Genomic DNA, 13,784 nt, shown 5'->3' with positions numbered 1-13,784 from the left:
ATTGTGTGCTTCTATTTGTGGGGGCTACGTACGCATGAGGTGATGAGAGTTCGTACATAGCCACTAGCTATGCCTATGTACGAGTAGTTTTAGGCTTACATCATAATTTGTTGATATTATTATTGATTTATGTTTATTATTTGCCTTGAGAGGGAGTGAGATTGAGTTTGCTTATTAAATGTTTCGAAAGGAGTTGAAATTGAGGAATATTATAATAGCTTAAGAAATCTATGTGTAACCGCATCGCATGTATGTTTCGCGAGCGATGTAATTTTCTTAAAAAGCTACAAGCTGAATTTTTCTTATTTTGAAAAGAATCAAAAAAGAGACATGATTTGTATGTTAAATTTATATTTGACCATGTCGCACGTATGATTTGGGAGCGGGGTATTTCCTTCAAATACTCCTATGGGATCGGGTCGTTCGCCTCGGCAGGATTTATGTACCACATTCTTATGGGAGTGGGTCGTTAGCCTCGGCAGGTTAATAGATGCATCTATGGTTTGCATTGTTCAACTCTCGGCAGTGCACTATTTACTTTTATGTTGGATCGGGCCGTACACCTCGGCATTTCCTCTATATATATTATCCTCATGGAAATCATGCATAACATTTGGCTAGAAGCTAGTGTATCTGAGGGTTTTTCCCTGATTTGAATTATGACAACCTCTTTGATGATATCCACTATATCTATATATATGCTCCGGTTACAGAGGGAACTTGCTAGTTGAGAGCTTGAGTAAAATTATAAAGAGGGAAATTGTATCATGTATTTTATGTATGTTTATTTCATATATTTACTCTGTTTCATAGTTACTCACTTTTTTATTGTATCTGATATTATTGGATCAATAGTAAGTGTCGAAGTCGACCTCTCATCACTACTTCTTCGAGGTTAGACTAGATACTTACTGGGGACGCGTTGTTTTCTTACTCATACTACACTTGGTGTACATTTTGTTGTACATGCACATGTATGACGAGTGGCCTTGTGAGCGCAACAGCGTGGTTGATACGAGGACTTAGGTCAGTTGCATCTTGTGAGACGATCCGCAGCCAGCAGAATCTCCTTCAGAGTATTTGTTTCTTTCTTTTATATCCAAATTTGTATTCTGGACAGTTATTGTATTTTATTTTATTTCCTAGTAAATGCTCATGCACTTGTGATACCGGGTTCTGGGATGATTATGGGATTATTCAGTATTGAAATTTGTAAAAAATATTATTATTTACTCTGTGAAGTTCATCATTTATTATTTAATTGAAGTAAATTTTATGATTTCAGAAATATATTAAAAAAATGAGAATTTACTAATTATTGGTGTTGGCTTGCTTGACAGTGGTGCCCGGCGCCGTCACGACTTTTCAAGGATTTTGGGTCGTGACAGGTAGAGATTTTATACACAAATCAACCATATTAACTAAATGAATATGTTGCACCTTGAAATTATCATTCTTGATAGATATGTAATGTCTTCATAAAATGCCGTGGAATGGATTTTTCAATATCTCCATAGTGATTCTCGCTATCATATTATCATGCTTATAATTACAGCAAAAGACATATGTGCACAAATTGCACTTAAGATATGGTACTTCAAAACTAAGAATTGTATATGCCTTAAGCCATTTGAATCCTTCAGGGATTGTCATAAGTTAAGTCATATAAGCCATATAAATGGACTTTAATTTTACATCAAGTTTTCATGTTATGCTAGACATATAAGATAGATAGAGGTGATTGCACACACCATTAACTTTACACTTTCAAGTGTTTGAAGTACATGTCTAAAACTACATGTCTTTCATATGAAACCAATTCTATTCGAATTGTGTCTCTTTCATTTGGAATATTTTTATGTCTATATTCGACAGACATAAGATCCTCATCTATATTTAGTGCTATCATAGATATCATCGGAGAACGTTTTATATCGGTTCCAACATTTTTTCATAAAGACATGACATAGAGATCTCTTCATTCATATTTTCAGGTACCTGGATCTCTCATGAGATTTTATGAAGTGTTATATTATGTGATCTTCTAGATCACTTGCCTCCTTATTATGATCATTTTGATCATTTGCTCATCTTCTTTATTAAGAAGTTTATTTGAAAGTGATTTGTCTATACACTTTAAGCGTACCATAGACTTTGTCCTTCTAGGACTTATTCTAATAGGAGCATTTGCGGTGAGAATGTAGTTATTTTCTTTGGGTCAGCAAATGCATCTGGCATGCTTTGCAATATATTGCAAATGAATTATCTTTTTATGAACTTCAAGTTCATATTATCTTATTGGAGGATCTAGATGTACACACGATAATTCATTCCACCTGACCCTGAAACCACTTGTGAGGGGAGAATATAATATACTTATATAACGTATATTAAACTGATATAGATAACTTTGTTCTTATAAGCAATAGTTTAGCTATTAAGTGGAGGCACTCAATAATTATTTTACTAAACTAACTGTGATGTAAACCAACTTATCAAGATAAACTTTCTTGAGTAAAAAATCTAAAAGTTATGCTCTAAATCAAATTATTGAGCAAGTTACCTCGCAAACACCATGTTGCGGGTTAATAATAATCGCACATGTAACCATCTCATAGATGCATCTTATGTGGTATACATGGCAGGTGAATGGGTCCATATTCACCTTTGATATTTCCAGAATTCATGGGATTCAATCCCAATTTTAGTTGGCCTTTTAATTAGTGAGAACAAGCAACATAAGAGAATTCATAAAGAACTTTCTAATTCTTTAATATTTATCCATGTGAATTCTCTTTTATTTTTGCACATCATACTTAAATTAACATGGCTAAACCAATTATGCCAACTGAATAAATTATCAATATTGATAAATTTTAGGTTTACACCATGACGTGTGCAATTATCAATAAACTCCAAGTTTATTATGATGAATTTTTATATCAATAAACATCCACTTTATTTTGGTATTCTTTTATTTGTATAGTACAAACTGGAGAATAAAATGGGTAACTTTTCACATATATATTACCCCCGCTATAAGTTGTAGTAATAGAAGATATTAAATCTTTCCTTTATTTATAGTCTCAATATAACCAACCGCTTTCGCGAATACTTTAGAAACTCAATAAGTTTTTTGAGACTCAACACAATGCCTTATTGATAATCAATTTTATTCCTCCAAAATATTAATAATTGGCTCTTCTAGAGCTCTCAATTAATTTGGTACTACCACATATTCATCAACAACCATATAGTGAATATCTCTTTTAAAGAGAAAGTTATAAATTATGGTCATTGTCAAAATTATATGCAAGATCTGTTTCTCGCATTACTGTTATCCTTTATTAAACACATTGCCAAAATATTTTGGCGTACAATAGGTACGTGACCAATGACCATTCAGGCCATAATAATGATATTATTTTCTTATATCATCTCAAACCTCCTTTTATAGGTGAGTGTTGTATATCCACTACCACTAGCATGTTCATATTCTTCGAAGAATGAATATATATTCGTAAATCAGATGTTGTCACATTCATATCGTAAATGGACCGTAATGATCTATATGTGCTTTACAAAATTTCATGTCAAATCGATGACAAATATTACTTTCACGGAGTGAAAGATTTTTTTAAGAATCCTTATTGTTCTCATTACCACAATGATGACGATTATTATTTCGTCTATTGTCACGTCCACATCCATTGATACATTTATAGTAATAATTTTATCTTCTTTCAGACCACTACTAAAAAAACCAGGATTTAGCGACGGACAAAATCTGTAGCTAAACAGAAAAATCCGTCGCTAATCTCATTTAGCGACGGATTATCAAAATATTCTTCTAGCAACGAGCATTTTAGCGACAGATTAGCGACGACGTTCGTAGCTAAATCTAGTTTTTTTTTTGTAGTGGACTTATCACGTACTGCTATCACATTCTCTTAAGGGAATGAGAAAGGAGCAAATTCAATGGGACGAGTTTTCAATAGTTTGCCCACAATCATACATGAATTTGACACGGCAAGGCATAAAAGTTTTACCACTTCAGGCAGTTATAATTTCTTACAAACTCCATTAGAGTTATAATAAAAATTTATTGTCTTTGCTTGTTTTTTAAATTAAATTATAGAATTTCAAGTATTTAAAAGAGAAAAATGAAGTAAAATACTTATCTTAAATCCAGAATTTAATCATGAAGAAAGTTCATGGAACAATTGACAATCATTATGCTCAATCTCAAAGCTTCTACTCAATTGGTTAGAGTCTCGTACTGATATCGTGTTATAAAACAATAAAAGAAGAAGAAAAATATTGCAGAGAAAAGTAGCGAGATAGAATTCTTAGTTATTTTGGGATGAATTACAATGAAATAAAAGCCTTCTATTTATAAGGAAAGGGTGGCTTAGCCACAAAGTAACAATCCCTAGAATTTCTCTAAAATATAAACATTCACCTTAAATACAATTTTAATTATAATAGTAATCGTGATTTTATTAAAAGGAATAGACTTTTATATAAAACCCCTAGATCTCAAGTCCCTAACTCTTACTCATGTGATGGTAAATAATAATCTACCGACTCTTACTCATGTGATGGTAAATAATAATCTAATTTTTGGTAAACCTCGTCCTCTTTCTGTCTAATCTCCAACCCCACCAAAGAATCACAACATATAAACAGGAAACAATCTCTATATTTAGTTTATTTTTTTGTTCTACCAAGGAAATAAAATTTTACAATATAAATAGACAAAAAGTAGAACTCACATGCTAATAAGCATAAATATCATAGACTGACAAAAAAGTAAGGAAAAAATTGTGGAGAAAAGGGGGAATAAGAACATAACACGTATTTGCTAACCTCAAGCCTCTCTCTGAGAGCATCAGCTTGATACAAAAAAAAAATTAAAATCCCATAAGAAAAGAAGAAAAAATCTAAGAAAACTAATTTAAATTACCAGTCGATTAACAAAACAAAAAGAAAATATAAACGCACACTATAAAAATAGTCATACTCTCAAGAATGACCAAAACAATGATTTTAAACATGTCAAAAAAATTTAGTCTTATCCAATTGAACATGAACAAAAATTAAAATCACAAAGAGTTATAGTCCAATAAGCACAAAGTAATGAAAGAAGAATACCTTCTGATTGACAACAAAAAAGAGAAAAATATGCACACTATAAAAATAACCCCACTCTTAAAATGACTGAAGCCACAATTTTGAAAGAGGTATACCTATTATGGAGATTAGCAAGTATGACGCTCGGAAGAGAAAAGAGAGGCTAATAAAAAAGATTAAAAGACATGATTGTTGATGTTTCTTTTTTCAAGTACAGAAATGGAAAAATGAGGAAAATAGCATAATTTACATAAATTTATATAAATGAAATACAAATTTTTGATTAGCCAATAGAATCATAAGGAATATCATCTCCTCTTGCCCTTTGAACACAAAATTTAAGATAACTGAAATGATATTATTGGAGGATACACACCATGTATCTGGAATAAGAAAAATTGACATTATTATTAAAATAAGTAACAAAAAATATATTATATATTTGTAAAACCAAGAGTCATGCCTTTTATCTGGAATAAGCAAAATGATACTAAAATAAGTAACAAAAAAATTATATATTTGTAAATATTATTCAGATTAAAGAACTTACGGCATAACCTAGAAATGAATTTGGAGCGACAAAATTGAAATTTACCTTGACATAAGCAAATCTTTTATTGATAGTTTAGGATTAGAGCGTAAGAGGGTTAATGACCTTTTCTAGCCAATTCGCATACTATACATCCGTGACCAAACAAATAATTAGTATAGATGAAAAATCATAATCTTTTGTACACACTGCAATTTTTCTATTAACTGATGCAAAAGAAAATAAACAACCGTCCAAGCTCAGCATAAAAATGTTACGTAAATGCAATTTCTTGTTGACAACAACAAAGTTCTAAATTCGTTAGAACTACCACCTAGAAAACATGATCGTGCTTTGCGAATTTTTTATATCACCCAGCAGGCAAGAACTTACCGTGAAAAAAATTTAGCTATAAGATTCTCTTAAAACAAAATCCACATTGTTGGAGATTTGTCATACTTTTTATCTTGACAACCAAGAAAATAGGGAAAGCACAAACCCTACCTTTCATATTGGGGCCTTCTTCAGTAAAATGGCGGTAGAGAATTGGCTTAGCTTTGCTTCTCTCATTCCATACAAGTAAAATAGACTGAAGAAGAGGAAAAGGCGTTACTTTTTTCCAATGGAAAAGAGTCGGACGTAACTCATAAAATTAAAGAACAAAAGAAGAGGATCAGGCGTATTAACACCTTGCCTAAGTCCCAGTTTTATATATATATATAGAGATTATAACATGGTATTTTCCGCCAATAGAGATAGGGCCCATAGGGATAAATTAGTAATCCAATTGAGTGATTTGAAACAGGAAAACATGTCGTTCTTGTCCTCATTTCAACAGTGATACAGAAATTTAAGTGGTAATCAATAGGACATGTGCAACAATGACCATGAGACTAATTGTGGTAATGCACATGCTCAATTGCTTTTGTCCCAAACATCTCCGTAAATCTTAGAGAATGATTGGGTACATTATGATTATGGTATGGAGATTTATAATGTTAAGAAACACAAGCAAAGCTCTACCGCACACAAATGCACAAGAAAAGCAGAAATCAAAAACAAAATCCAGAGTTATGAACCTTACACCAAAAGAGAAAGCCAATGATAACAGTTAGGGGTGTACAAACCGAACCGGAAAACCGCATCAAACCGAAAAGTCAAACCAAATCGATTAAAAAATTCGACTAGGTTTGGTTTAATTTGGTTTGGTATTGAGTAAAAAAAATTCGAACCAAACCGACATATAAATATATAATTTTTATATATACTTTTAAGATTTTATATAGAATTTTCTTTAAAAAATATCTAGAAATATTTGGGATTATCTTGCGGGATATGATATTTAATAGTATATGAAGTGCTCCATATTTATTAACCTTAAATAATGGGTTGTATGATCACTTTCTCATCAAGTGTTACTGAAATGCGTCAATCTCTTTGTTCTTCCACATTCATATCATATGTTAATATCCACTAAATTGTTATATCTTTTTCAAATGTGAGGTGATTCTTATTATTTAGGTATTATATTAATTTTTTATGTTTAATTACTAAATTCGGTTAACCTTGAAAGTGTACGTAGACAATAAATTTGCGTCGAGAAAATAAAATCAAGACCGAAATATATTGCAACAATCGTAGTATTTTATTTCGAATATTTGAGTGTTACAATCTCTATGATTCCTCTGATTCTACTTTTCTAGTATAAATTCAAGGGCCTTTGAGCTTGATCTTTAATTGTAATTTGATTTATCCGTCGCGAACACTTTGATTGTTGCCACAAATTATATCACAAACAAGTAGCCTTAATCTTGAACGCATTGTATTTGATTTGACTTCGTTCTTGATCTTGAATACTTGAATTGTTCTTCCTTCTTGAGCCTGAACTTGATTTGTTCTTCGTTCTTGAGCTTGAACTTGATTTCTTGAACTTGAACTTGGTTGCTTGAAGCTTGAAACTTGTAGAGAAATTTGCGGCATTTGATCCACGAGCTCTCTCTTGCTTCTTGTTATAACTTCTGGTCCCCTTTTCTGAGTTATGAAGACCCCTATTTATAGTTGTGGAAGGGAAGAGTTATGATAAGAACAAACTCTTTCCGACCAATCAAATTGAAGTATTACACGGTTGCATTTGATTGGCCAGAACATGTCACTTGCACACGTGGCGCGATTTCATTGGCCTTTTAGCATGACTGGACATGCCTTGTCATTTTGACACGTGGCATGGTCCTATTGGCTCTTCCGCTTGACTTGGCGCGCCACGTCATTTGATACGTAGCACCAAACTGGGCCTCTAGGAAGATGACATCTTGGGCTTAATGAAGTGGGCTCATCAGTTTAGCCCAATTAAATGGGCTAAACCAATGGATTAAGACTTATTTATTTAATCCATATATATTTGACTTATATAATTAATTTAATGATATTAGCCCATATATTTATTTGGACCAATATATCTTGAATTTAAAATATAGTCCAAATTATTTTATGAATTTAATTTTAATAAAATTTATATGCCTACAATGTACATCAATGAAACATTATTGTCAGACGACTAAAAAAATAACTATTATGTGTTACTAAGAGAATTCTCTCATAAGAATATTTTAATAGATAATATGTTTGTCAATTTTTTATATTTTTATTAAATGTATATTTACTTATAAAAAATTTAACAAAGTAAGATTGAAATAATATTTAAGTATTAAATAATCCGAAAAATCCGACAAAATCGAACCAATCCAATCTGATATAGTTGGTTTGGTTCGATTTTCAAAACCGAACCAACCCGGTCCATGTACATCCCTAATAACAGTAGTCACTACAAACTATACTGTTCCAAATTAAGTTTTGTTGGTAAATCTTGCTTTTCTCAAAAGCCCGTTTGGACATTAAAAAAAATCTTCTTTTTTTCAAAACAAATTTCAAAACAGTATTTGGTTATGAAAATTTTATATTTTTTGTGAGGACCCAAAAGGTCAACACTTGTTTTAGAAATAAATTCCGTGTTCCGACGCCTTAAAAATCTCTTTCTGTCTCACCTCAATTTGAGTGCGCAGTCCGGGCGCGTATCCGGAAAGCCATTATGTGAAAATCTGTGAAGAATGATAAATTTTGCTTTTAAAATAAATTTAAGTTGACTTCGGTCAACATTTTGGATAGATGGGCTCGGACCTGTGATTTGACGATCCCGGAGGGTCCGTAGGAAAATATGGGACTTGGACTTATGCCCGGAATCGAATTTCGAGGTCCCAAGCCCGAGAAATGAATTTTTAAAGAAAATAGTTTTCTGGAATATATATGAATTTTTGAAAATGAAATATGTTTGAAATTGATAGTATCAGGCCCGTATTTTAGTTTCGGAGCCCGGCACAGGTATTATATGTGATTTAAGTTGAGCCTGTATAGTTTGAAACTTTGAAAGTTCTTGAGATTTTCTTTGATTGATACTAAATTCATAGTTATTGATGTTGTTTTGATGATTTGATCGCACGAGCAAGTCTGTATGATGTTTTTGGACTTGCGTGCATATTTGGTTTGGAGCCCCGAGGGCTCGGGTGAGTTTTGGATAGGCCACAGAGTGAATTTTGGACTTAAAAATTACTGGTATGTTGCAGGTCTGCAGGCTTCGCATTTGAGAAGCCTGGCTCGCAAATGCGAGCTTGCAAATGCGAGAAGGTATCGCAAATGCGATATCGCATTTGCGAAGGGTCCCTCGCAAATGCGAAGGTGATCGGAATTGCACTTGGTCGCAAATGCGACAAAATATTCGCATTTGCGAAGTCAACAAGTTTTGAAGGGGTTCGTAAGTCGCAATTGCGACATTTGCGACCTGCAAATTCATAACTTAGCCGAAAATCTTTCATTTTTCAAACCTTTTCAAAACACCTTTGGGCGATTTTTCAAAAGCAAATACTCTTCCAAATCGATTGTAAGTCATTTCTAACTCGTTTTCATTAATCTTTAACATATTTTCATATGATTTAAACTCAAAATCAATGGTTTTCATGGGAAAAATTGGGTATTTTGGGTAGAGCTTAAGGTTTTTTAAATTTTGGGGATTTGGACCTCGATTTGAGGTCCGATTTCAATATAAATTATATATTTGGGTTCGTGGGTGAATGAGTAATCGGGTTTTGGTTCAAACCTCGGGTTTTGACCATGTGGGCCCAGGATCGATTTTTGACTTTTTGGGGAAAACTTTAGAAAACTTATTTTCATGCATTAGAATTGATTCATTTAGCATTTATTGATATAGTTGAGTAACTTATGGCTAGATACGAGCGAACTGGTGGTGAAATCAAGAGGTAAAGCGGTAGTTGAGGCATGAATTGTGTTCGTGACATCGAGGTAAGTGTTTGGTTGGCTTGCCTAGCTTTCACTAGTAGGTACCATCACGACTCTCGAGGGTGAAAAATTCGGGTCGTGACATTTTTCAAATTCAACTTAGAAAATGCATTTTCGAATTTGTCAGCAGTTTTTCAATTGAAAAATTTGAAAGTTGGTATTTTTAAATTCTACAAATTTATCCTATATTTTTTAAATTTTTAAAAGGACCCCAATCAGTTATAAAACCTAGGTAACACCTATAATTATCCACCATCTGATTGAGTGGCCTTGGGCTAATTATTTGATATCTAATGCTGAGATCTACAATTTATACTTTTACCTGAAGGAGCCACTACAACTTCTATTAGAAATTGTTCGTACAGTTAAATAATAAGCATGTTTGATTGTTTGTTTCAAGTAGGATAATCAAGTCGGGGTTGTTTTAATATTTTTTATAAATTATGGGGTATAAATCATGTTCATGGGTTTGAAAAAAGTACATCCAAATATATTAAGAAATTATAACCAAACACAATTTCGTATTCAAATCAAATTTTAGTGAAATTTCAAATATGAAAAAAATCTTAAAATTTATGTCCAAACGCGTGCTAAGTATTTCTTAGCATTCCCCGGAGGAGTTTTATGAAAACATGAAAAAGCTGTGAAGACGCAATCCGTCCAGATTCGAGACATCTATCATTCTGCTTTATTTCTCAAGTATGAGGACTGTTCTTTTATGCAGACTGACTCAAAATAGAGTATGCCCTATATCAGGTAGTTTGATTCGTACGGAGTTTAAGAAAAAAGAATAAGATTTTTGAAATTTGTGGTCTTAAAAGATTAAGGGGTAAAAAGTTTATGGGGTCATGACATTGTGTAGCTATAAAAGCTTCTCATTAAGGGTAAATGGATAAAATGAAAGAGTTTAAAGTTGAATTATTTCTAAATTTAGAAATATGTCATTTGTTTTGGAACAGACTAAAAAGGAAAGGTCATTTAATATGAAACAGAGGGAGTAGTATTTAATCAAATCAATTGCATAAAGTAAGCTTCCAACTGTAGATCGACCTATGAACAATATCAAGACATCAGGCCCAGAATCAAAACTTTCGTCACACTGCTGATGGAACTGTGAATATATCATACTACAATTTTCAGTCCATGGCCCGTAAGGGGTTATATTTTCAAACCACGAGAATTAAAGTATCTAGTCTAGAACTAAAGCATACTATTTATTATATAAAGATTTCCATAAGAATATATGCTATGATCACATGTTTTCTAATATTTTGTCAAAAAATGTGGAAAAATGCAATCATGAGGTGACAAGACATGCTTTAAGGTAAAATAATGCGCTTATTATTGTCACTCGAGCAAAAAGGGGCCCACTTATTCCTAGTTCAAGCATATTATCCCAAACTTAACATTTAAGTTACAAATTACAATTAAGGTGTGGAAGTCCATGTAACATAATTACTAAAGGGAGCTATAAATTATCGAAAAAAGAATAAACTGCTTCTAAGGTTGTTTGCGAATATTAATTCATATATTAGAGGTGTTCTACTGAAGACTTAATAAAAAGAAATAAGTGTGCGCCCTTTCTTAATTTGAAAATTTAATATTTTAGATGAAATAGCCATATAGTTAAATACGATATTAGAGAAAACAAAATCACAGGTTAAAGAAACATTATCACTTATTGTCAAAAGAATTTATATGTGCTTAACAGAAGAGAAAATAATCAAGTTTGCATGCACATGAGGTGATGACCAAAGAGAAAGAGTCAGGTTCGCACATGAGCGAAATATCACAAACCTTATATGTATATATAAACATGTTCCTTTTAGCTTAAACTTTTGGATGAGTTAATCATACACTATATATTTTTTAATTTGTTTAGAGACTTGTAAACTATTTCAAGTGAATATTCATGGCTTAAGGAGACATATTTTGCTCCAATTTTGTTTACCCTAACACTAAGTTAAAAGATCAAACATAAATTTGTTATAATTGTTAAAGGCTTGTTATTTATCTTTTCTCTTTCTAGATTTTCGTCTTCCAAAAACACTCAATCCACCTGTGTCATTAAAACCCAGTGTAGGATTTGTCACTTGTTCTCCTGAAAGAAAGCTTTATACATTAAATTGTAAAGAAATGTTACGCTTAGTAAAGCTTAACATATTATTTATTCTCTTTCATGATATTAATAAAGCAAGCATTACTGTAAGCAGTTATTTATTCTTGCGGGTTGATTACTTAAATGATCAATCAAATTATTGAAATAATGTAGTAAATAAATTTTTGAATTTTTTGTAGTCATTAAACTAACTCAACTTTCTCATAAAGTCATGTCAGCCAGAAATAAAAAAATTCAGTGCCAGAAAGATGTTATGGCACTCACTAAACTTTCGAATTTCTAAGCTTTCGACCGCGTAGAATGGTCTTTTATTTCTAGAGCCCTAATTTTCTTTAAACTCCCCCGAAGATGATTAAGCTTATTATGAACTGTATAACAACCTTCAGAATAGCCATCTTAGTTAATGGTAACATAACTGCTTATTTTAAGCCCAGTAGGGGTATAAGACAGGGCGATCCTATGTCACCATACATATCCATTCTTTGTATGGAAATGCTTTTCACCTTAATTAATCACAAGGTAGACTTAGGTGTCTGGAGCCCAATTACAATTGGCAATAGGAACCGTCAACTATCCCACCTTTTCTACGTTGATGATCTTACTTTATTGTCCAAGATTAATGACAAGTCCATAGGTTCCATTAAACAGTGTTTAGAGCAATTTTGCACCTTGTCTAATCAGTCTATTAATAAAGCTAAGCCTAAAATTATAATCTCAAAAAAATGTGCCTCCCACATTGCATCCAATTTAGCTAATACCTTTAATATAAATATTAGTAATTCGTTTGGAAAATATTTAGGTTTTCCAATAACTAATACGAAGCCTAGAGCCAAAGATTTTCAATTTGTCCTTGACAATATGTTGGCTAGACTAGGCACTTGGAAATCCAACTGCTTGAATATGGCAGGTAGAACTGTGTTAGTCACATCCTGCCTAAACTCCCTGCCTAGCCATATAATGCATTACACTTTGTTGCCTAGCAAAATCCTTAGCACTATTGATAAGATTCAAAGAAACTTTATTTGGGGAACTAGTGCTTCAACAAAAAAACTCCATCTTATTAATTGAGATACTATTACGAGGCATAAGAAGGAAGGTGAGTTAGGTATTCACAAAGCAAAAAGTAAGAATTTAGCTAGCCTAGCAAATCTCTCTTGGAGACTGCTTACTAACACTAGGTCCCCTTGGGCAAAATTAGTTATACATCTTCATGGACATAAGAAAACAACCATAAACTCATCCTTCATTTGGACTAGTATCTTAAAAGGGTGGGATATTTGCAATAAAGGCATTACATGGATTCCTCATAAGACCTCCACACTTAGTGTCTGGAACAGCCGTTGGATTCACAATACTCCTCCCCTTCAACACTGTATAAATGGCCCCTTGACCCAAGTTGAGAATGTGCTCACCATAAAAGATATTTGGAGGAATAACAATTGGGACCTTTCAAAAATCTCCATGGATCTTGAGGAGAACTTAGTTAACAAAATAAGGGCTTTAACTCCTGTTATAAACAATTGTGACATGCCCACGTGGTCACCCAATACCAATGGGCTTTTTACTTGCTCCTACTGCAAATCCCAGAGAGAAACGATTAAGCACATTTACTTAGACCGCCTTGCAGTTAGGGATATATGGTTTCAACTAGGATTA

Source organism: Nicotiana tabacum, chromosome 10, assembly GCF_000715075.1.
Source record: "Nicotiana tabacum cultivar K326 chromosome 10, ASM71507v2, whole genome shotgun sequence".
Lineage (NCBI taxonomy): Eukaryota > Viridiplantae > Streptophyta > Magnoliopsida > Solanales > Solanaceae > Nicotiana > Nicotiana tabacum.
Note: the sequence above shows the minus strand (reverse complement) of the source record.